The following is a 26306-nucleotide window of genomic DNA, read 5'->3' as shown; positions in this document are numbered from 1 at the left end:
GGAGTATTGCTATGTTTTCTCAGTGAAAGGTGGGAAGCATTAATAAAATTTAATATTCATTCATGATCTTTAAAACTAGAAACAAGTTTGCTTAAAATAATAAAGGTTAGCTATCAGTAACCTATGCCAAATAGTATACTTGGTGTTAAAGTAATAGAAGCATTCCCATTAAAGTAGAAATAATGCAATTATTCCTAAACCAATACAAGCATTCATCATTGTATTAGAGATGCAAATCAATGCAAAAACACAAGAAAAATAGAGTACATTTTAATACTGGAAATAAAATGGTGCAATATTCCTATTTGTGGATGATATGATTTTCTACATAAAATATTCAAGAGATTCAATTGCCAAACTAATAGATCTATTAAAATAGAGAGATACAGAACTACAGATGAAGAATAAAAGAATAAAACACATTTTTATACAGAGTAATGACCAATTAGGAAATGCAATTATATTAAATTTCATATTTGAAATGGCAAAAACGGTTTTTTTGGTATCAAGTGCATATGTGCAAAAAATATATGTTCAAGAAATATATGTCACATAAAAGAGGAACTAAAAAAAACCTTACTGAAGAACAAAAATAAAAGCCTGAATAACTAAAAAGTTACCATGCTCATTGATGGATGTGCTGGATATTTTAACGATATCATTTCATCCTAAATTAAACAGTAAATCAAGAAAAGCTTAGATAATTTTATTAAATAAAAGGGATAAAATTGTAAAATATGTAAGTATATTATAAGATTTAATGATTAAAAGAATATGGGGATTTCCAGTGTAGCTCAAAGATATGGAGCAACAGAAAGAATATTTCTCTCACACTTACAAAAACGTCTGGATAAAAGGCCAATTAACAAATTTTCTTGAACCCTTCAGAAGTCTGCAGTTGCAGGGTGAACAACCAGTCCCAAATCTAGAGAGACACAGGTGTCTCCAAGGGGAAACAGGACCTAAACATCTGCTTATCTAAGACAGGTTCTGGTTTTTTCCTTCTTGAGAGTTGTTAGTTTGATTTCTATGTAAAGTAATCCCTTTCCCTTGGCTGACTTTTCTCGTGATTATGGGCTATTTTCCTTTGCCATTTTATATCTAGTAAATTTTGAAGGATGCTTGCTTCCTTTTTTAATGAATAGTAGGCTTTATTTTGTTAGTCAGTTAAGTTGCTTGTGGTTCAGTTTGATTCTTTCAGGGATTGTGACAATCTTTGTTGAAGTAGGTGTATGGTAACTATAGGGATGATTTAGCTCCACTATTACAGCTTGTCATTCTGGTATCTCCACTCAATTTACTGAGTGACCAGTGAGACGCTCCATAGTCGCTCCAAAGTCAAGTCAACCCTGAAATCCACTCAACTCACAGCTCCCTAGGGGCTCTTTTGTCAGATTTTGTTGAATTTCAACCCATGCATGCACATCTTTGTATTTAGCAAAAGCTCAACACTTACTCTTTACCCCACTTCACTGAGTGTGAACCTATATATGCCCACTTTTGTATTTAAGAAAGACTCAAATCTCTCCAAAGAACCGCTTGCAGATCTTTGGAACTCTTTTGTGCTGCAGGGCTCCCTCACCTCTGGAGCCCTGCCTCCTATTTCCAATCATCTCAGGGTCTCTAACTCCAATTTCTGTCTTCTGGACACAGTGAGACTATTCTACTCTGCTTGAGACCCCTTTCCTTGCCTCAGTCTCCAGAGTGTGCTTCCAGAAATAAACTCAGGGGATGTAATAAAGTTCGGCTAGCTTTTTTTCCCTCTCTCGCAGGGATCACAGTCCTGCAAGCCCTATTTTCCAATATCTACAATTACCGTTTCATATATTTTGTCCAGTTTTCTTATTTTTTCATAGAAGGAAACAAGAACAAAGTCCCTGTTAATAATAATAACCAGTCCCTATTATTCCATCATGGTAGAAAGCAGAAATTTCTTCTTTAAAAAAAACCAGAAATCACTTTTAAATTTTAAGACTTCTGTTGTGACTAAAAATTGATCATGGCAAACAAATGCCTTGCAACACAGAGATTGGGAGATGCCAAGTCAGAGCTATCGTGCTCCAATTAAATACTTCTTTGTGTTTTTAAGTTTTAAGTTTGTGTTTTTTTATTTGTTTGTTTTGCAGTACGCGGGCCTCTCACTGTTGTGGCCTCTCCCGTTGCGGAGCACAGGCTCCGGACGCGCAGGCTCAGCGGCCATGGCTCACGGGCCCAGCCGGTCCGCGGCATGTGGGATCTTCCCGGACCGGGGCAGGCACCTGTGTCCCCTGCATTGGCAGGCGGACTCTCAACCACTGCGCCACCAGGGAAGCCCTAAGTTTGTGTTTTTAAGTTAAGCTTTTATAAGTAGCGCTTTAATTCCAAGTACTGACTCTATGACAGGAAGGTCATTTCACCATGGCAGATGGTAATCAGAGATATTTTCTGACAGGGAACCACTTGCTAATGTTTAAGTCTCAACTTATATAGACAATTGTTTTCTTGTCTTTGGATTCTGGAATAAACCGTGTCAGATTTGCATTTTTCTTTTCAGATGGCTACAGAGCTATAGATAATCAGAAAATTTGTTCCCACCTTCTTTAATGTCACTTCATTTGGGTTGTATTCACATGTGTCTAGTGCTTTTTATCTCACTTTTACAGACTTTAATTAAGATATGACATGAGAAAAAATACCTTCTAGATTTTGTGTTTCTTTTCCTTGCAGTTGTCCTTTCTTAAGCTTACTTGGAATCATATTCTAGTGTTACAAGATAATTTTCTGTAATTTCTTGAATAGTTAAAATATCAAAAAGCAGAAATACAGCTACAATCTTTATTGAATAGAAGAGGCAAAATTATGAAATCCTAAAATTAATTATTTTTTTATAATATGCTTTTGACTTGAGAATAAATTCTATCTTTTTAAAGATTTTTTAGGCCTTTCATGCCTTTCATTCCAGAAATTTAATTTATTTTCCCTATTCAGAGTCTTTGAGTGTGCCCTGTTTTTATGTAAGCATATTCTCAGGATGATGATCTGTTTTAATGCTGTAAAAGTACAGACACAATCCTTGAGATTTTGTATTGCCTTTTTGGAAAATAAAAAGAGAAAGTAATGGCATTACACAAAATGATGTGATTGAAAATATTTTAATATCCTGATATAAGTGTATTTAACATCACCTTACATATAAGTGAAAAAAATGTTTGATAGATATCACTATTTCTTATAAGTATGATATCTACAGAAATCAGTTTTTCTTGACACTGTGTCATATTTAGCAGCAAAAATAATTCTGAGTTTGTGTAACAAATTAGGTTTCAGAGGGTTTATCTGCCATTCCTGACTAAATGTAACATTTAAAACTGCCTTGTTCAGCTACAATTTCCACTTTCAGAATCTTTACCTTCTTCCCACCACCCTTGTCCCTAAAGAAACAAAAAAGACGAGAAGAACATCCCATGTCTCTGAAGCCAACACTTATGATGAGATGGTTCCAGCATTTGCATGCAGTGTCACTTATTGTCTAATTAGGAGCACACAGAGCATGTGTAGCAGATTGCATTATCGACCTCAATCCTTGATGCCCTTTGCTATGTAACTTTGCAGTTCCTCACGTTATAAGACTAGAGTAGATTTCCCTATTCCTAGACTTTGAGCTCAGTCATATTACCTGCATTTAGACAAAGGAATGGGGAAGAATTGCTGGCATTCCAGTTCTAAAGAGTCTTCCTGGGCTTCCCTGGTTGCACAGTGGTTAAGAATCCACCTGCCAATGCAGGGGACATGGGTTCGAGCCCTGGTCCGGAAGATCCCACATGCCGCGGAGGAACTAAGCCCGTGCACCACAACTACTGAGCCTGTGCTCTAGAGCCCGCGAGCCACAACTACTGAAGCCCGCGTGCCTACAGCGTGTGCTCCACAGCAAGGGAGGCCACCGCGACGAGTAGCCTGCACACCACAACGAAGAGTAGCCCCTGCTCACCGCAACTAGAGAAAGCCCTCGCGCAGCAACGAAGACCCAATGCAGCCAAAATAATAAATAAATTTATAAAATAAATAAATTAATAAAGGAAGAATCTTCCCATGTTTCTGCCTGCACTCTCATGCCTCCATTACCACCACACAGAGAGTTTCCTTCAGGTATCTGCTGCCCCTGACTTGCACTGCAACAATCAAGCAGGGGTTTGCATTCCTGCTTCTGAGCTTTGAAAACCACCACCAACGTTATGGAAACCCATGGTCACTGCTGGAGTCTCTGGAGATACAAAGGAGAGCATACTAAGGTGGGACTGAAGCCGAGAGCCAAGAGAATGAATGAAGTAGAATTTCTGCACTCCAAAGTTCTTCTACAAGGAATTTTACAGAAGGGTTATGTAGCATCCAACCACTTAAATTCATCCATTGAAAACCTTCGCCACATTGTATAAATTCCTCAGAAACCCTGCAAATCACCTTCATCCCCAAAGTGTCTCTTTGATTGGCAAATGACAACTCTCTCTCCTAACCCTCCAATTGACCTCTGGTTTATGTTTGCCTTCTTTCTTCCAAGATCACCAATGAATCAACAATATGTTTATAATACTAGGAAATAATCTGTCTCAGTCCAGAAAATATCAGATGTCTTATTTATTGTTGCCTATTATTGTTGGTTATTGTTTTACTGCTTCCTAGTTTGACGAGTTGTCTACTGACTAAAAGACAATAGTACCAGAATAGACTGAATGTTAGAAATTAAATTCTCTTTGATCTGGTTTCATAAGAGTGTGACTTGAATAGAATATAATTGTGAAAGTTGTCTCCACCATAAGTGTCACTATCATTTGTCTGGATATCAAAAGACTCAAGTAATGTACATAATATTTTAGATTGAAATTTAGCAGACTTTCCCTTTGTAAGGTATAAAGCTAGCTATCACAATTTTCAAGTTGTTTTAATGGAAATTTAATCAATTGAATCTATCAAAGATAATTTTTTAAAAATTGCATCTTAACCTTTAGCTATTCTACAACATTGAGCATTAATGATTAAATGACCTTGTTCCAAACCAGTGTTTCTGAGGGGGAATTTAATGGAAATTATTATAAGAAGAAATATCTCAGTGTTGGAAAGTAATATCTTTAATGCCAGGCTTGAAATGACTCATGTTCCTTCTTTTTCCTTTTGGACTTAGTCTGCAGAGAATTCAAGGCAAAAGAAAACTGATTTTCTTCCCCAGAGAGAGGCAGGCAGAGCTACGGTTACCCAGGGTAATAGTCAACATCTAAAGGGAAGTGCTCCAGAGACAGAGAGCTTTCTTACACCTCAAGTCCTAGCCAGTACTCCACCCCTCCCTCAGAAGATTCTATCCTCTATTCTCTTTCATTAGTAGAGAAGAGGTGCTTAAAAGCACCAGGAGCCTTCCCCTACTTAATTGCCAAAACATCAAGAGCTATAGGAGATAATAATTCACAGGGATCCCTCACCATTGAGTTCATTACATAGCTTTTCCCCAGTCCTGAACAGGTCTCTATGTACAGGTGAGAAAGTTTTATATTAAAATATTCAAGAAAGATACTGTATTTAATAAGTAGGGGGTAGCTTATTTGATTAGATGTTCAAGTTGTAGGTATAATACATCAATAAGGATCCTTGCAAAGAACAGGTACAAAATGGTACACTTGGTACAAAATATAAAAATTATCTTCATGTTCTCCTGAGTCGTTACTCGGAATCCTACTCAGCTATTATTTTGCAGTACAAAGTTAAATTTCTGAATAACTTGCATTAAAAATGCATTCATTTATCACTCTTCCAGCCTGTATAGTTCCCCAACTAAGGAACGTAATTGGGCCACATTACTGTGAAATAATGATGTGTCAGATTTTCTGGTTAAAATGAAACCATTTCTCATCTTTATGAATGTGATCAATCATTGCATTCTCATTTTTTATTTAATTTAGGGAGAAATTTTAATAATTTTACCTTCATGAGACTTGTGATCTTTTTAAAATGTGGTATTTAGCAATGATTTTGGTTTAAGTTTGCTTTTTAATGTTATTTCTTTTTAAATGCACATTCCCCAAATGGATGTTAGAAAATGGCTCTATGATATTGTCACATATGTGGTTCTGTTAAGGGCAGGTCACATTTGTCATTTTCCATATTCATATGGAAATTCCTATTCAAGTTGTGTAATAATGATATTAATAGTTAACATTTATTAAAATTACTAAATACTATACAATCTGTGACTTGTTTTAAATGGAACAATTCATATAATGCTGACAACCACCTCATGAGGTAGGCATTAATATCATCTACATTTATCAGATGGAAAACAAACTCGGGGAAAAATTTAATGATTTTTCCCAAATTTTTACAGCTAGTGTCAGAGACTGGACTTTAATCCATGCATTTTCTAACCAGAATCTATGTTCATAGTTTCTATAGGTTTAGAAAGAAAATTATATCTATTCTTGGGGGCCAATAAATGAGTGGAGGAAATACCAGATTCCAGAGCTAAAACCAGAAAATGGTCAATATTTGCTGAAAGCTGCTTTTCAAGGACCAAGACAATGTTTTCCAAATCGATGTTGAGAGATATTTTTAAAACACACACTTGCTTTTAACAATATTATCTCTAACTATCGTCATATATGCTGATTGTTCCGTACTATTTAATGAAAAGATATGTTGACGCTTTCACCATGACATGATTAAAATGGGGATCTGTTAAAAAAAATTCAGGAATTTTCCCATAGTAGAGATAGTTGTGAATATATGAGAACAAAATTGATGCAAAGAGTATGTTGATCAATTTACATACAAATAATATGTAAACAAGAAGAAAATCAAGAGCCTGTGTTTAGGTCAGAAGGTTGGTGGCCAATTCTCAGATCTGTTCCAACCTATTCAGTCACCTTAAACAAATTATTTCACCTCTCAGCATCTTTGATTTTCTTAATTTAAAAATAAAAGGGCTGGTAGTGATGATTTCTCAGGTTTCTTTCACTTTAAATAATATACAATCAAACTTCAACTACTTAAAATTAGTTCTTTAGATATAAGTTTGTCATCTATTCTGCAGGATGTGTAGATACCTAGTGACAAGAAACTGCTGATCTGATTAACAAAAAGTCTATATTAATTTAATAAAAGACTCTAATTCCTAAATAAAAATTGACCTAGGAAGGAAATGTTCCCAAAGCAATATTAATTCATTTGTAATAAGTAGTTCCATTTGATGGAAATGACTTTAACAGTGACTGGAGGAAATGTGACTTTCCGAGAAACTCTTTATAATAAAGATTGCTTTCCCAGTGTACCGTAAAATATTACCATCTAAATAGCAATGATATGTCTTTCCAGGAGTTACTTCCATTTCTTTCTCTCGTTTATTCTTGCATTCCATATTGTTGCTTCCAATTCAGATGTTCTTTTAGCATGGCACAGTGATGCTGAAGCCAGAAAACTTGAACCTCTCTGCCTGGTGTCATTGCACTTCTCAGATTCTTAGTTTTCTTGGTTCTTAAAGGAGTTTGATACTTAACCTGCCTAATTTAGCGTGGATGTAAGAAATACATGACCTGAAGCATAAGAAGTTTTTGTGTTTCTTTTTTCTTCATGGTGGGTCTATTTTACTTCTTCCTTCCCTTCCCTGGAAGCAATAGTATGGGGATTGCCATTTAGAGTAAAACCTCCCAAAAATTACTGCATTAGAGGCACAATTTAATTGCTACATTCATTTTAATCATGGATTTTTCTTGTTTGGCTCAAATACTTAATCAAACTTAGGGAAGCACAAATAGGCAATATCACAACCAATATTGCTAAGGAGTAAAACTTATCCTAATATAAAAATTCAAAGCCATATATTCTAATTATTTTTTGCTAACCCTATTGTTTAAAATACGACATAGTTACATCTTTTATTTTTTGTGTTATTAGTCATAAAAAGTAAAACAAAATAATGCCATTTGCAGCGACATGGATGGACCTAGAGATTGTCAAACTGAGTGAAGCAAGTCAGACAGAGAAAGACAAATATCATGTGATATCACTTATTTATGTGGACTCTAAAAAAATCGTACAAATGAACTTATTTACAAAACAGAAATAGAATCACAGATGTAGAAAGCAAACTTATGGTTACCAAGGGGGAAGAGGGAGGAGGGATAAATTGGGAGATTGGGATTGACATATACATTCTACTATATATGAAATAGATAACTAATAAGAGCCTACTGTATAGCACAGGGAACTCTACTCAATACTTTGTAATGATGTATATGGGAAAAGAATCTAAAAAAGAGTGGATATGTGTATAACTGATTCACCTTGCTATGCAGCAGAAACTAACACAACATTGTAGATCAACCGTACGCCACTAAAAGTGAATTACAAAAGAAAGAAAATATGAAAAAAAGAACAAAAAGTATTATAAAAGCCAAGTGTCAAAGTGTTCATTTGTTCATTTATTCCTTTATTCAACCATTAAAAAACATTTTTTAGTACCTACTATCTACAAGATACTGTGCCAAAGAAGAACAATACAATTCCTGATCATGGTGACCTCTCCACTGAATCAGGAAGACTAACTTCAATTAAAATTCATTGTGGGGCTTCCCTGGTGGCGCAGTGGTTGAGAGTCCGCCTGCCGATGCAGGGGACACGGGTTCGAGCCCTGGTCTGGGAAGATCCCACATGCCGCGGAGCAACTAAGCCCGTGAGCCACAACTACTGAGCCTGCGCGTCTGGAGCCTGTGCTCTGCAATGGGAGAGGCCGTGACAGTGAGAGGCCCGCGCACTGCGATGAAGAGCGGCCCCCGCTCTCCGCAACTGGAGAAAGCCCTCGCACAGAAGCGAAGACCCAACACAGCCAAAAATAAATAAATAAATAAATAAATAAATAAATAAATTAAAAAAAAAAAAAAAAATTCATTGTGGGGCTTCCCTAGTGGCACAGTGGTTGGGAGTCTGCCTGCCGATGCAGGGGACACGGGTTCGTGCCCCGGTCCGGGAAGATCCCACATGCCGCAGAGCGGCTGGGCCCGTGAGCCATGGCCGCTGAGCCTGTGCGTCCGGAGCCTGTGCTCCGCAGTGGGAGAGGCCACAGCAGTGAGAGGTCCGCGTCCCGCAAAAAAAAAAAAAAAAAAAATTCATTGTGATAACACGTGAAAATAGAAACAGGCAAAATACCCAACATAAACAAAAAATTGTGTTTAAATCCATTTGTGGTGGAGAGGAGGAAGTTAAGGAGAGCTTTCTAAAAAAGTCAATTCTGAGTTAGACTTTGAAATAAAATTTCCCCAAGAGACAGGGAAGAAAAGATATTTGTGGAAAGGCAATGACTTTGATATAGCAGAAATTCAGGGAGATGCAATCTCTGTCTCATTGTTGAAATTTCTGGGTTGATGGGAAGTGACAGAGGATGAAAGTGTGGAGAGATTTTGTGATGCGGGTGATGAAGACGCAAAGTTCTGGATGCATGTGTGTTATGATCTGATACGTGTTTTAGGAAGGTCACTGTGAAGGGAAGATGGAATATATGTAACAGATGATTTTCATTTTTCAGTTCTTTGTTCTTCCATTGTTTAATTTCACCTAATTTTTTATCAGCTACCTTTTACTCATTATCTTTGGTGTCTCGATCTAACTTAACAATTTCTTACCTTTTAAAAGTGTGCATCCCAAGCAAAAAATCATCAATTCATAGAAGAGAATGTCTAAACCCATTTTTTCTTTCTATCAGAAAAAGAGATATACTAACTTTCAATTACATTCATTAAATATTTATTTACTTTTATTGTCTTCAATAAACTTATCTGGGTGCTGGGGTTAGTAAATGAGAATACTCATTCTGTCCTTCAAAGAGAATGAGGATTTAGAGGAAGGGTAAATGTAAGTAGTCAACTAGAGAAAGCACTGTGGATATGACGCAGGGGAAGTTCAGGGCATAGGCATGCTTGGAAAAAGAGGTTGGGCTGCTAAGCAGATAGGTAAGTAGGGGAGCGGGTGTAGACAGAAGAGGAAGGACAGACATCCCAAACACCGGGAACAGATTACACAATAGTATGAGTAAACATCACATGCCCACGTTTACAGTTCGATATGTTTTCCTTGGACTTCAAAGATAGAGATTTGATTGGCATTCCTAGAATTGGCTTTATTCATTCTTTTAAAAGTTAAAGTACTAGTAGTGTCTATTACTTAGTATTTAACTGCTATCAGACTGCATTCTTCACCCATTCCCCACTGCAAGCAAGAGTAGTAATTTACACTATGTGAGATCAGGGGATTAAAAGTAGATCTTATGACCACACTGATTATAGCTCTTCCTCTCCCTTCTAAAGCAAGCGTGCCTATCTCTAGACTGATGGGCAGCTTCTGGTAATTTTACAGGGTAAGACTAAATGCTTTCTGCATGTAACTTTCTAATTATATTTCTAGAATCTAGACCACATCCAGTATTTGATTGAGAAATGTGAACAAACAAGGTAAACTAGTAATTTGAGTTTGCTTGTATTTTTTTGGTTTGTTTATTTGATGTTTTCATTTTGTCTTTATTTTTAAGCAGCTTTATTGAAATATAATTCACACCCAATACAACTTACTCATTTAAAGTATGTATTCAATTTAATTGTTTTTAGTATATTCACAGATATGTGCAACCAATACCACCATCAATCTTAGGACATTTTCATCACCTAAAAAGAAACCCCATATATCTTAGCTATCACCACCCTACCCTCTCTACCCGTAAGGTGTCACTAATCTATTTTCTGTCTCTATAGATTTCCATATTCTGCACTTTCACATGAATGAATCCTATAATATGTGGAATTTTGTGACTGTTTCAAGCTTCATCCAAGTTATAGCATGTATCAGAACTGCATTTCTTTTTAGGGATGAGTAATATACCATTGAATGGATATACCATATATGTTTATTCATTCACCCACTGATTGACATTTGTGTGGTCTCCACTTTTTAACTATAATGAATAATACTGCTATAAACATTTGTGTGCAAGTTTGGTGCGGAAATTGAGTCCTCTTGCTTTTTAATATTTCTTCATATAGTTAATGGGACCTCTCGTCAATGGTAGGCAGTTAGCAGCCCTCTGCTTTTATTTGTGATTGTCTCTGTCTCCTATGTCATCCAAGGGGATTATCAAAGATATTCTTTTTTTCAGGATTCTCCTCAGAGGATTTATAGCCTAGTATTTATTAATAAACATTTACATAGCACTTACTATGTGCTAGGGCACTTTAGCTTTTTAACAAATATTAATTTTTAACAGTACAAATTAAGTATTATTTCCATTCTCATATTCTAGAGAATAAAGAATAGGCAAAAGAAAATAAGAATATTTCCAGTACCATAAAGTGTTAAGTAGATTTTCTTCACTTAACCATTATGCTCAGCAGAAATTGTCTCTAGTAGGTAGTTTTTTTTTTTTCTGTAAATAATCTCTTCATCTTAGAACAGTTTTAGATTTATAGAAAAATGAGCTGTCATATGCCTGCCTATGCCTGTTTCCCCTTTTATTAACATCTTGGACTAGTGTGGTACTTTTGTTACTATTAATGAACCAATAGCATTATATTATTAACTAAAGTTCATACTAAATTTAGGCTCTCTTAGTTTTTGCCGGATGTCCATTTTATGTTCAAGGATCCCATCCAGAAATACCATGTTATATTTATTTGTCACTTCTCCTTAGGCTCTTCTTGGTTATGAGAGTTTCTCAAACTTTTCTTATTATTGACAACTTTGACAGCTTTGAGGGAAACGGGTGAAATGTTTTGTAGAGCGTTCCTCAATTGAGATTTGTCTGATATTTTTTCTCATGAATAGACTGGGGTTATGGATTTTTTGGAGGAAGGCCACAGAGGTAAAGGGTCATTTTCATCACATTCTATCAAGAATACATACTATCAATATGACATCACTATTTTTTTGTGTGTGTGTGGTACGCAGGCCTCTCACTGTTGTGGCCTCTCCCGTTGCGGAGCACAGTCTCCGGACGCGCAGGCTCAGCGACCATGGCTCACCGGCCTAGCCGCTCCGCGGCATGTGGGATCTTCCTGGACCGGGGCACGAACCCGCGTCCCCTGCATCGGCAGGCGGACTCTCAACCACTGCGCCACCAGGGAAGTCCTATTTTTTTTTAACTATTCAAAGTAAAATGTCTCAAAAGACAAAGATGTTCGGTAAGCTCTGTTAGAGTGATAAAGTCACATGAAAGAAATGTAAAAAAAACCCTTTTGGTCTGCATATGCAGGCCAGGAAATATGCTCAGACTATAAAAGAAAAAGCGTATTTATCAGAAACATAACGTCCCAATGATTATGCACTTTATGCCTACTCTATGGACAAAAGCACATTTTTATATTGATTTTACCACTAGCTATCCAATTTTGCTGAGGTCTAAATAAAAAGTAGGTACAGTAGAAAAAAATATTAAAGCAACCTTGGTGGGAAAGAGGGCTACAATGGTTATTAGATGAAGGAGATCTTAAAGTTTGGGACAGAATCACTCTTCTTATTCCCCCAAATCAAAGTTGCTATGAAAAAATTAAATGCACTAGACCTCCATGGATTATGTTTAGGCATTCTAGAATAGAGAGTCTTACCAAAAGAGAAAAATGATTGATGAGTTGGTAGCTCAGTCATCTGACTGACAGTGATGCATTTCATTGTAATTCCTGAGGGACCAAGTGTTTAAAAACTTCCATAAAAATCCAAGGAGAAAAAGCATTCCAAGACATTTTATCTTCAGACACAAAGTACTATTTCAGATTTTTAAAAAGGTGATGATTTGCTAAAACTGAATGAAGATAAGATATATCAGCACAGATTTACTACTCAGGAGCCGCTGTGAGAATCAGAGATAAGACCATCCATCCTACCCCTGTTATCAGTAGCAGCTGTAGCGCATGGCAAACTGACATTAAAATTCAGGTCTTAGATTGAGCCCAACATAAACTACACTGGAAAAAGAAAAAAAAAAAAGGTTTCCTTTCCTGTTGCATTCCTCGCTTCCCAGTGCCTCTGTCCTCCCTTTAAGGATCGTCATGGTTTTCTATCATCTTCTAAGTGCCAGAAAAGAGCTGAAAAATGAGTGTTGAAGACTTGATGATACATTAATCCATCTAGAATCATTTGCATTTAGAATGAGGGACTGATGTCTTTTCTCCTCTGCTCTAATAGATATACCTGAGGCACAGATGTCTGGAAGGAGCCCAAAGTGCACTGTGCACTTGATCTTCAGACAAGATTACAGCCCTACAAACCCCAACGTAAATCCTTTTGCTCCTCTGACTTTGGTCACGATGGTGCCTGGATGCCAAATGGCAACTTAGAGTGCTGCTTAAGAGCTCAGCCTCAGGAGCAAGATTGCCTGAGTTTATAAACCCAGCCCCATTGTTAATTACCCAGTGATGCTGGGCAAATCATTAAATTTCTCTGTCCCCACTCTCTTAACCTCTAAATATATGAAGATAATGACTCAAAAGGTTGTTGGGAGGATTAAATGAGTGAATATATATATATAACCCATTCAGCACAGTGCTTAATCATTATTATTGATGGCAAAATGCTGCCTCAAATCCTGGGTTAAATCTGAATAAAGCAGGAAGTCGTTCAGGAGATGTAGTCCTAACAATAGGACAACAGTCTTGGAATAAATCCTTTATCTCCAGGCCTGGAATCTGCTTGCTTTTCCTCCCAATACTCTTCTTACCTAGATTCAGAAGCTAACATGCCACAGAACCCAAACCTCCTCACTTTCTCCCCTCACTGCAAGTGCCTGGGTTGTTTATGTTTATCCTCCTCCTTCTACCTAAAACTGGGCTGTGCTTTGAATTTCAGCCCTGGGCTCCAGTAATCCCTGTCTTCCCTCAGTGTCAGGGTTGGAGTCCTGTCATTGACTAGACCTTCCAAATAAACATCAACTGGTTCCCAAGTTCTCTGGCTCCTAACTGCAAGAAGGACAAACAAAAAAATGAAAATCTAATTGTGCAAGTCTATGAATCCCTGGAGGATATATTTTTGACTATTTCAAAGATACAATTTACAAAGTCATCTACTCTGCCTGTAAATGGTACTTTTCTGGCCCTTTAATTCGCTGATCTCTCTGCTTTTTTAACTCCTACTAATTTTTAAAATCAAAGCTTGGATTCACTTCCTCCCTGATCCTTTTTTGTGTTACCATAGGACACTGCAAATCTGCCATTATAACTTTTGTCATGGACAATGTAGGGTGATCTGTACAATTTTACTTGAGCCCTGTATTCCTGGAAAACATGGTTAAAACAGTTCTCCCACACTTTGTGTTCTGGAAGATGACTTAGAGCAAAGAACTATCTTTCCCCATAAGACTTAGTTAAAACTCATGGATAGCCCTGCTTGTTTACCTAGGACAAGGCCAGACACAGTCCCTTCAGACTCCCACTCTTTGTCCCATAAATGATGAGCTCAACCATTTGTCCACACTGATCACTCAAAATAAAATGTCCACTAATGTGATTGACTTCTCTCCATTCCCCACGCCCCTGAACTTTGGCCCACCCTGGAGCATTGGAGCCCAGAACAGTCCTTCTTCCAGGGCCCCTACCAACAGGAATGACTGACCCTAGGGAAAAGCATCCACTGTGCAATCATGGCACCTCATTCCATTTCCCCCCACCTGGTTCCTTCTCACCTTGTTTACTCTTCCTAATAAAAGCCCTTTTCTGCCTGTCCTCTGAGATGATTTCAGCTCTCATGGTCAGAAGTCCCTCCCTATTGTAATAATTCCCCTACCCTTATTACAGTGTTCCCCTCCTGTTATTGAAATATTTCTTTTGAATAAAGGCTGTCTTTACCTGAGTCCAGATTTGGTTTTCTTTGACATCACTCTTTATTGTAATTACCTGTTTTATTTTCTGTATCCTTCACTAGATTATAAACTCTGTGAGTGCAGGGACAATGTCTCTTCTATTCACAATTACTTCATGAGAGTCTGTCAAAATGCTGTGTCACAGGAAGTACTCAGAGATTTATCTATTATTGAACATTATTTGGCTTAGACCTCTAAGATCTAATACTTTAATTCAATGGTATCTATTTGATTCTAAAATAAAGGATCACAATTAGGAACAGCAACCAACTAAAGAAAAGATAATTAATTTTAAAATGTCAACAAATGGATCATGCATTATATGGTGGCATCTTATAGTACCTTGATAAACTGAAGCTGCATATAAAAAATACTTTCTCCAGCTAAAATTGAAAATAATTTTTGATTAATTACATATGAGAGTAATAGAATTAAGCTTTCAAAAACATCATTTTATTAAGCATATCCACCAATATGATGAAATATGAAACAGAAACATTTGGATAAAAACTTTTAAAACAAAAATGATATTTTGTATGGTCAAAAAGTTTTCACCTAATAAAGATAAGGTATATTATAAAGTATATCCTAAGTGTTGCCTAGGTTAATGTTCTATATTGCAAAAGCTAATGGAATGTTTTATGATTTTTTAAAAGCATGTCCTATTTAAAGATATCATTTAGGTAAGTTCAATTATCTTAGAGAGCTAGTTCAGCAAGTTCTCATCTCCTCTTACCTTAGCTATTTTCCTAAATCCTGACCCACACTTACCTTTACAACTCTATATTTTGTACATTCTTTGCAAAATTTACAGCATTTTCAAATTAAATCTCAGTATTCTATCTTAGGTGCCTGCTATAATACTGATTCTCTCATCTCAGATTCAACTCCATGCCAACATGTGATTTTCCAGGATGCAAAATCACTGTACATTTAAACTTGACCACCAAGACATTTTGTTATATTTGATACTATACTAACATAGTAGTCATTAATCATAGATGACAGGTAAGTTTCACATGTGGTACCAGCTATGACCAAAAGGCAGGGAATTCCCAGTGTACCATGTTAAGTAAAACAGCTGGATTATATCATATAATTGTTTAAACATTTATAATAAATCAATAGGGATACAGATACATTTATAAAATGGTTCTGGTTTTAACAATTTGAGATACCTTTGTTTTTATACACCTTTACAGATTGGCTATTTCTCTTTAGGATTTTAAAATCTAAATACTAACATAGTAGTCATTAATCATAGATGACAGGTAAGTTTCACATGTGGTACCAGCTATGACCAAAAGGCAGGGAATTCCCAGTGTACCATGTTAAGAAGGCTTATAAGATTACGTCTGAATTTAGAGTGTAAATTGCCATGGTTGGTTATTCATAGCTGCAATGTGTGTGAGAAACAAAAGTAGCAAAATATGTGTAATGAATTTTATACCTCTGGACTAGACTAATACCTAAATATATACTATATTTTTGCTAACAAGACAAAGATAAATCTATTTTAGGAAAGAATACTATATATAGGTAATATAATATATATAATATTAGAAGAGTATTTAAACATATATATATATATATAAAACACTTTAATCTCTGAGCAAGATTGCTTTACACTAGTCTTTGTATCACTCTCTAACAGATCAAGTCAAGGACAGCTTCCTTTCTTAACTGTTTTCCTTATCAGGATTAGAGTAAATAAATAAATATAATGTAAAACTCTTGATATTTCTGAAATGGTAGCCTGGACATGAATACTATTCAGAGTGAAAAAGAAATCTCACTGCAAAATTAATTTAGGGGCTTCGATTTTAGAGTTTTATTACTACTGAGAGTTGAAACAAGAGATGTCTTAGGGAAAATTTTTCATTAAAAACAAACATCTGGGGGCTTCCCTGGTGGTGCAGTGGTTGAGAGTCCGCCTGCCGATACAGGGGACACAGGTTCGTGCCCCGGTCCGGGAAGATCCCACATGCCGCAGAGCAGCTGGGCCCATGAGCCGTGGCCGCTGAGCCTGCGTGTCTGGAGCCTGTGCTCTGCAACGGGAGAGGCCACAACAGTGAGAGGCCTGTGTACCACAAAAAAAAAAAAAAAAAAAAAATAGACAGGAGGAGGAAGTAGAATTATGATATTTTAATGTTCTTATAATATTATGAATATTATTCCTGAGTAGTATAGCATAATTTAAAATTGTTTGCAATCATTTCAAAAGTTCTTATCATAATTTATAGAGCAACAATAAAAAATTATTTTTAAAATAGTAATATAACTAAAAAGCCAAGAGTGGAGATAAAATGGAATGAGAAAAAGTAGTCAAAGAACATGAACTAAGGTAAGAAGAAAGGAAAAGACTAACAGGACAAATAAGAACAAATACAAAATGATAGATTTGAACACAAATCTATGAAGTTACATCAAAAGTAAATGGTCTATACAGTTCAATCAAAAAGCAATGATTATCTGATTGGATTTAAAAAAGCAAGTCCTAACTTTATGAATGGGATCTACAACAGTCAAAGTTTAAGTTAAAGATACAGATAAATGAAAAGTAAAAACATTTTTTAAAAAGTATAACCTGGAAAAAATTAATCATAAGAACGCTGAAGGTGTTATAGCAATGTCAGGCAAATTAGAATTCAGAATAAGGAATATTACCAGAGATAAAGAGAAACATTGTATAATGATAAACGTGTCATTCCTTAAGAAATATAACAATCCTAAATGTATATTCACCTAATTACAGATATCCAGAATACATGAAGCAAAAAATGATCGAACTGGAAGGATAAGTAGATAAATCTATAACTAGAGTTCAAAATATTAACATTTCACTCTCAGTAACTGATAGAGCAAGTAGACAAAAATCATTAAGAAAATAGAAGACTAATAATACTATCAACCAACTTGACCTAATTGAAATTTATAGAACACTCCACTTAGACACAGGAGAACACAAACTCTTTTCAAGTGCAAATGGAACATTCAAAAAAATAGGTCATATTCTGGACTTTAAGCAATCCCAATAAATTTATAATAATTGAAATCATTAGAGAATATATTTTCTGAGCATAAGAGAATTAAATTAGAAACCAATAACAGAAAGACTTCTAAAATATCTGCCAATACTTAGAAATTGAGTAACATATTTCTAAGTAACACATATAACACAAAAGAAACCTCAAGGGAAATTAGAAAATACTTGACCCTGAATATATATATATGCATGATATATGAAATTTGAAATTAGAAAATGCTTGAAACTGAATACACTGTATATATATATACACAGTATACGAAAATTTGTGGGATAAACTAGAAAAGTGCTTAAAAAGAAAACAGTACATTTTAATTGTTTTATTAAAGAAGGAGGAAGTTTAAAAACCAACAATATAAGCATTCACTTTAATAAACTAGAAAAATAGTCTCAAATTACTGATAGTACAGATAAATATACAGATAAGGGTAATTAATCAATGAAGAGAAAACAGATAAGAAATATAGACAACTAAATAAACCGAATAAAGGTACAAAATTCTTTAACAAAGTAATTGCAAATTGAACCTAGAAACACAAAAATAATAATGTATCATGATCAAGTGGAGTTTACCCCAAAATACAAAGATGGTTTAACATTCAAAAATCAATACTATTCACTATATTAATATAATAAATTGAAAAAGAAACATTTGATCATGTAAGTAGATACAGAAAAGAATTTGGTAAAAGTTGAACTTGATTTTTAAAGTTTAAAGGTTTTTTCAAAGATCCATTCCTGATTTTAAAAATTAATAAAACTCTCAGCAAATTAGAAAGAGAAGGAATTTCCCAATGTGATAAAGAGCATCTATGAAAAACCTACAGAAGACATCATAGTGAGAAGTCAGCCATCTACAAACCAGGAAGTGAGCCCTCACCAGAACATGAACCCTGCTGGACCTTGACCTTGGACTTCCAGCCTCCAGAAATGGAAGAAAATAAGTTTCCATGGCTTAGGTCATATAGTCTGTGGTACTATTATGCCAGTCTGAGCAGACTAAGACAAACTCTATGAGGAAAACTAGTCTTTACAACAAATGGTGCCAAAGCAACCCGTATCTGTGTGGCAAAAAATGAACCAAGACCCTTCCTTACACCGTGCAAAACATTCAGTCCAAATGGACCAGCAAACTAAATGTAAAATCGAAAACAATAAAACTTCTAGAAGAAAATATAGAAGAAATTCTTTAAGACCTTGGGTTGGACAATAAAATGAGAAACAAATCCAGTGGAGAACTGAACAGAAATATAAAAGGAGTTCAATTTCTTCATGGAGCAAAGGAATCCTGTCAACGTTGGACTTTCAGTTGAGAGGGAAATAAAGTTTATCGTGTTAAGCCACCAATATTTTGGCCAAATTAGTTACTGAATGATTTAAAAAAAGACATAGTCCCATTCTTATCACTCATATCTCAATAGAGTCAAGACCTTTTAATTCATTACCTGAAATATTACAAGGGCCTCCCTATTTATCTTGGGAAAGCAAGTAAGCTCTGTAAACACACACCAGGGAACTGTAACTTAGTTTGCTGCTAGAGGACTCACCAGGAAACTGATGTTTAACATGAGACCTGAAGGAACAGTAGGATTTAGCAAAGTTAATACAGAAGAGTGAACAAAGATTCAGGCAGAGAAAAGAGGATGTTCAAAAACCTGAAGGCAATAAAGAAAGAATGAGTTAGTCAAGGACTTGAAATAACTTTAGTTCACATGCTTGAACCACTGAAGGCAGAGTGGTAGTCAGGCTGTTTAGTGCTGGTTAGGGATGAGGCTGGAAATACAAGCGTCAGGCAACAGATTCTTGGTCTTAAATGTGAGTCAGCTTTAGGGTGATGGAATGCTTTTTAGAGAAATGAGAAGTCATTTAAGAGTTTCATTCAGGAAATGATCCTCACTTCTGATTCACATGTTTTTAATTACATAGGTTGACTAATTTTTTCTTGAATGCTAAATATTTCAAATTTATTGATTACCAAAATTTGTAATATTCCTTTATTCTAGAAAGCAGATAAGCTTCTTGCAGACCAACTAGATCTTCTCAAGGATTCTTTTTGCAAGACCTTGCATTCACCCACCCATAGCACTTGAGTATTTAGCAAGAGACTCAAGGAGACCAGTATGCAAAGCTCCGGAGAATTTTCTCCAGATGATCCTCATCTTCTGTGCTCATCCCTAACAAATTCCATCCCGTTCAGCCTCCCTGGATGCTAATCTCTAACTCTTCTACTCAATGAGATCACCTCACCCTGTCTAGGATCCCCCTTCCTGCATCACCATCTGGAAAGCACCTCCAAGTTCTGCTTGACTCCTACTTCTAGAGACCACAGTCACTTACTGTCAGCTATGCAATGTCCACGAACAGCTGCCACATATGTTCTGTCTAATTTTCCATACGTTCATGGTGAAAGAGTAAGTCTGGCTCCATTATGGCTGTCTAGGCATGTTGCTTTGGCTTAGATTATATATGTTTTTTTGAGGTTTCAGGGAGCAATTCTCCCTCTTCCCAACCCAATCCTGTGTATCACTACAGGAAGGAAATGACTGAAATTATCTGATAATCTCTAAGGCTTTTCAGCAAATTTCTATTTATTCAGTTTACCATTTTAGAGAAATATAGGATATTTTAAAAAAAATAATAAAAGTACTATACAAGATCTATTATTATTCACTATATACCAAGTTTTGTGATCAATACTTTTCATGAAATATTTTAGTTATTTTTTTTACAAAATGTTTATAAATTAGGACATGACATATTTGATTTTACTCATGAAATACACACACAATGACTCACCAAAAGCCAAATGTCTAGTAAACTGATAGGAACAAACTCTGAACTTGTCTACCTCTTTCTAATTGTCTTCTAATTTATTACAGGAATGTCTATTAAAGCAGTTAAAATAACAATGTTAGGTCTAACAAAATTACCTTTCAAATATATTTATTCCTGTGAAAAACATTTCTCTCACTATGCTTTTCAATCAAAACTTGTTTTGATTCACATTTACCTAAGTATTTCTTTCTAGTGGAGTCAAAATGTTTACCCTTTCCTAAGAGCAAAACTGAACTGAGAATCAATGTTCAATGTAAAAAAAAAAAACAACTTATATTGTTAGTTCCAATTAAGCCTATGCCATTTGGAGCTGCTATTAAAATTATATCAGATTCTAAACTCAATTTTGAAATTGCTTCTAAGAACTGATAAGAGTTTAGCATTTTATGCAGAAACATGCTGTGCTAGGAATGATTACTGTTTAGTTTTTGTTTTCCAAAAAATTTAAGAGATCTGATATTCAGGAGATGAGCTTAGTGGAACAAGAAACTATCAGTAGCAACATTTAAAGAAAATTTTTTCAGATTAGTTCAATAATTAATCAAACAGCAAATTGATACAGTATTGGAGAATATGAAATTGAACATTAGTCATTGGTCAGTAATACCCCTTTCCTCTCAAAACATCTGAAAAGTTTATTGCCACATAACACATTCATTGGTTAACTGAAAAAATAGATACTTTTTAGTGTAGATACCATGCTTTCTGTGGAATATTTTTAGGCAGTGATACCTTCAGATTTTTATTTATCCGCAGTTGATAGAGCTTAGAATTAAGGGTTTTGTTGATCTAGATCAAGATTTGGAAACCTTTCACTTAAATGGCCAGATAGTAAATATTTTCATCTTTGCTGACAATACAATCTCTGTTTCAGCTACTCAACTCTGTCATCGTAGTGGGAAAATAGCCATGGAGAATAGGTAGTAAAATGATCGGTGTGGCTGTGTTCCAATAAATCCTCATACGCAAAACCAATTAGCACAGCAGGACAGATTTGTCCTGTGGCCAATAGTTCACAGATGCCTGACTTAGAACCTGGTTTATTTTGTAATTTATATTTAGACCTCACAATTCTCTATTTCATAACATTGGTCAGCAGCATTTGGTGTGGGGAATCAACTCTTTTCAAAAATAAACTCATGTGGTTAGTTCTATATTGTATTTTCCCTAGAACGCAGAGAAATTGAATATATTCTTTCCTGTCTCCTGATGAAGAGAAGAGATAGGATACAGGTAGATAATTTTTAAAAACGATTATCAATATTTAGATGATTCTTTGATTTAAATGGTAAGTTATACTTTAAGTTAAGCCATAGGCAAATATAAGTAACTCTAATATTAATCAATTTTGGAAACAGAAATCCTTGTGGGATGCAGTACCACCTGAAGATGGTACTCTGAGAGTTCTGTATCCTTATAAAACCCTGAAAATCCCAGGAGCCACAGCAGCCTTTGGCATTTTTACCACAGGGGTTACTAATGAGCTTCCTGTTCTAGAATCCATGGGTCTGAAACCTTGAACTCCAATTTGGAAGAGAACTAGTCATGAGTCAGCTCTCTCTGCTGTTGCATGGGTCTGAAACCTTAACTCCAATTTGGAAGAGAACTAGTCATGAGTCATCTCCCTCTGCTGTTGCATGGGTCTGAAACCTTGAACTCCAATTTGGAAGAGAACTAGTCGTGAGTCAGCTCCCTCTGCTGTTGCATGGGCACAAAAGAGGGGGTGATTCACAAGTTTCTGACTATTTAACGCAAAACATTAGTCTTCTAGAAAATATATTCTATCCAATATCCTAGAATTAGATCAATTAGATTAAAAATTTTCCTAGAATCAATTGGGAGTTAGGCAAAAGTATAAGGGAAAAATATCCCATCTGGGAATCTACTCTATTTATTTTTATTTTTTAAAAAATTTTTATTGGAGTGTAGTTGATTTACAATGTTATGTTAGTTTCAGGTGTACAGCAAAGTGATTCAGTTATACATACACATACATCCACTCTTTTTTAGATTCTTTTCTCATATAGGTCATTGCAGAGTATTGAGTAAAGTTCCCTGTGGTATACAGTAGGTCCTTATTAGTTATCTGTTTTATATATGGTAGTGTGTATATGTCAATCCCAGTCTCCCAATTTATCCCTCCCCCCTTACCTCCTGATAACTGTAAGTTTGTTTCCTAATGACCACTGAAATTCTCTCATTCAGGAAGAAAGTGACAGAGGGGATTGATTCTTTATATCCTGATACCTCATATACAGGCCACTAAATGACCAAAGGTTTGTCTTTTCACTTGTCTCTCCTCTGTCCTCCAGCCCAAGATTCCATGTCTGGGCTATCAAATAAATGACAGGCAACCAAATTAAGAGCGCCTAGTGGATACTTCCAAGAGCTTCTGAACAAGCCGATCGATCATGAGAAATGGTGTTCAAAACAGAATCACTTAGTGTGAAGAATTTACCCAATGAAAGTAAAAGCAACATGTGTATCTCTTGCCCATCCTCTCTCTATCTGAGGACACCCAGGGCCACCTAGCTTTTTCCAAGATATTTCTGTAAGTTTCAAATTGTCCCAGCCAGTGGTACTGAACAACTATTGTCAGGTAGATCACTTTTCTTATCTTCATCTTCAGCTTCTTCGATAGCGCTGCACCCAAAAAGATAGAAAGTCTCCCAAAGCTAGTTGTTTTGCTTCCTTCAGTAGAGTTGTTCCTTGTTGATGGATTCTGTAGTCATATTGTCTCAATTCTCCGCTCCTGTGAAACTGCCTACTAAAGTAGAACTCTTCACTCCGCCCAACAGACACACAAATACATATGCAGATTCTTTTATTCTGCACTTGGACACAGTAATCCCTAAGTCAGAGCTGTGTAGAGCCATATAGCAGCTTAAGGCAAAAGAAAATAATCAATAATATAGATCCAGTCTTTATTTAAAATTCTCATGTTTTGTCTACCACGGGCTTTTGCATTATTTTTTTTTTTAATTTTGAATGTATCCTATTAAAATATCATGTATCTTGATTACTCAGTTTTTTGTCTCTCCCTTACATTGAGACCTGAGGTACCTCACTCACCTTACTCTAGTACCCTAGGTACCAAAGAGCACCTTCTTTCACCACCAAAGTCTCACACAGAGATTTCTGTGTGCAAACCCCTTTTTCAGATTTTTATACAAATTCTCTCCAGATGATATAAAACCATGAGGACTGGACAGAGAACTAAAATCCTGAGATAAATTTACATTCTCCCTAATCCCCCTTCCTGCTTCAATGTGAATCCTTCCACCAAAATTATTTTCCATCTCCTCCTTGTCATCAAGTTTCCTCTACCCTAACCAATCAAGTCAAAGCAAAGTTTTTCTTTTTCTTTGAAATTATTGCAATATATTTTTATAATTCACTATGAATTCTCAGCATATGCTTATATAAACCCATAGGGTATGAAAGACATGGAAAGAAGAGGAACAAGTTCCTAAGACTCAAGATATTTCAAGCCACCTGTCTCGACATTGTTAATGTTGTTGACTGTAGATCACTGATGGCTCTAACATGTCCAGCAGGACAGTGAATCCTCTGGCTTTGTTTTTCTTAGATGATTTTAGGCCATTTCCAACAAAGGGCTAATGAGCCAGTCATCTCCTTTGCTTAAAGGAACGGCAGCGTGGAATAAAAAAGGAGCAAAGTGGTGTTTTCATCTCTGTTGTTAATATTCACAATCAGTTTCTTACATCAAGGAAGAGAAGCACAAAAGAGAAGCACAGGTAGGACTCAGGTCCAAAGAATACTGCCTATGGAAACAGACTGGATTTAGAGGGGAATAAAAAATCAGGAAAGAACGAAAGAAGGTAAAAGACCAGGTGAGTATCTATATCTAAAACTAAGAGCCATCTATTTTATACCACAGACTGAGTAGCTTTTTTTTTTTTTTAATATTGGAGATCTTTGTGGATCCGTGCACCCAGCACTGCCTCATTTTTTTTGGCCACATCATACGGCCTGTGGGATCTTAGTTCCCCAATCAGGACTTGAACCCACGCCCTTGGCAGTAAGAGTGCAGCGTCCTAACCACTGGACCGCCAGAGAATTCCCATAGCTGTCTATTTTTAATTACTTATTTTTAACGTATCTGAAAACTTTCAGACAGGTGAGACAATTGACAGGAAATTAAATTCAAACTTTGAAGAAAATCTAAAGCTAAATTGAGAACACTCAAGCAGCTCATTTTAAAGTGACAAATTGTGGCAAAATACAGATGTGCACTAAGAGAGCATGTCATAATATCAAATACACAAATGAAATCTCACAGACACAAAGAGATATTTCAGAAGGAGAATTGACTGGTGAGGCACAAGAGTTTACTATGGAGAGTGGAGGAGGTTTGGCATTGCAGGAAGAGATGATGCAAGTGTGTGCTAGTGTGAGAAATCTCTGCATATGAGCTATTTTCAGCAGGCTTTCAGAAAGCAAAGGAAGCTTTGAAGCCACACTCGTGTTACATTGCATCTCAACATGTGGAGCATTCGGAGAGAGAAAAGTTCACTATAATTTGGTCCGTTATTTATAATTTGTTCAAATGAGTACTTGAGCATATGTATTATTCGATGCCTGTGCATACAATTACTCACTTTTCAAAACATGAATTTCCATGCAATTGCAAAGTGTTACAACGAACTCCTACTGATTATCCTAAAAAACTCAGTTGGAGTTTAGCCAGACTTTTGTATGCAAAGTAAAATAGAAAATTAAAGTTACTATGCGGGCAATTTAATGGAAACAAAATCATCTGAGCCATTCAGAGTACTAAGGCAACACTATAATCCTGGCCATTCATTTTCCTTTTATTTCATCTGTATTCACCATAGATTCTCAAAACAACTAGCCTCAAGGTTTGGGATGTAGGTCAGGAGCTCTCTTATGCAGTGATACCGATTCCAAAGTTAAAAAGGTGGTAGATTTCATCCTTCCCATCCTAGTGGTAATACATTAATCCCTGAGGAGGTCCAAAAAGACAGGGCTTATCTTTAGATTTTTCACACCTTTAGAAAGCAAATATGAATCTAAACAAAATGTGTTTGGAAATAAGCACTAGATTGCTGCTACATGTGGATTTGAGAAGTTAGTTTGGTATATACACACAGAAATTTCTATGGAATAACTAGGGACTAACTGTGGTTAAAAAAAAAGCTTTCTAGCAAAAAAAAAATATATATATATATATATGTGTGTGTGTGTGTATTTTGGCCAGTTGAATCTGCATCAGATACCTACATGGTAAAAATAAATAAAGGCACACAAAAAATTTAGCTGTTAACAGTATAAGTCAGACTGCTACAGTATCTCCACCGATTTTCCTGAAGTACTACTGAAAATCTCTCTTACCACCAAACGTCTGCTTTAGTATCTTCGTTGTGTTGCTTGAAACCCCTTCTAGTGGTATCCCTTTAGCTTAAATCAGTTGTTCTCAATGTTTGGTCCCTACACAACAGCATCTTTTTCAGAAATATACATTCTCAGGTCCCACGCCAGCCCTACTGAATGAGAATTATTGGGATTGGGGACCAACAAACTGTTGTATGGCTC

Source organism: Phocoena phocoena, chromosome 12 (assembly GCF_963924675.1).
Source record: "Phocoena phocoena chromosome 12, mPhoPho1.1, whole genome shotgun sequence".
Taxonomy (NCBI): Eukaryota; Metazoa; Chordata; class Mammalia; order Artiodactyla; family Phocoenidae; genus Phocoena; species Phocoena phocoena.
Note: the sequence above shows the minus strand (reverse complement) of the source record.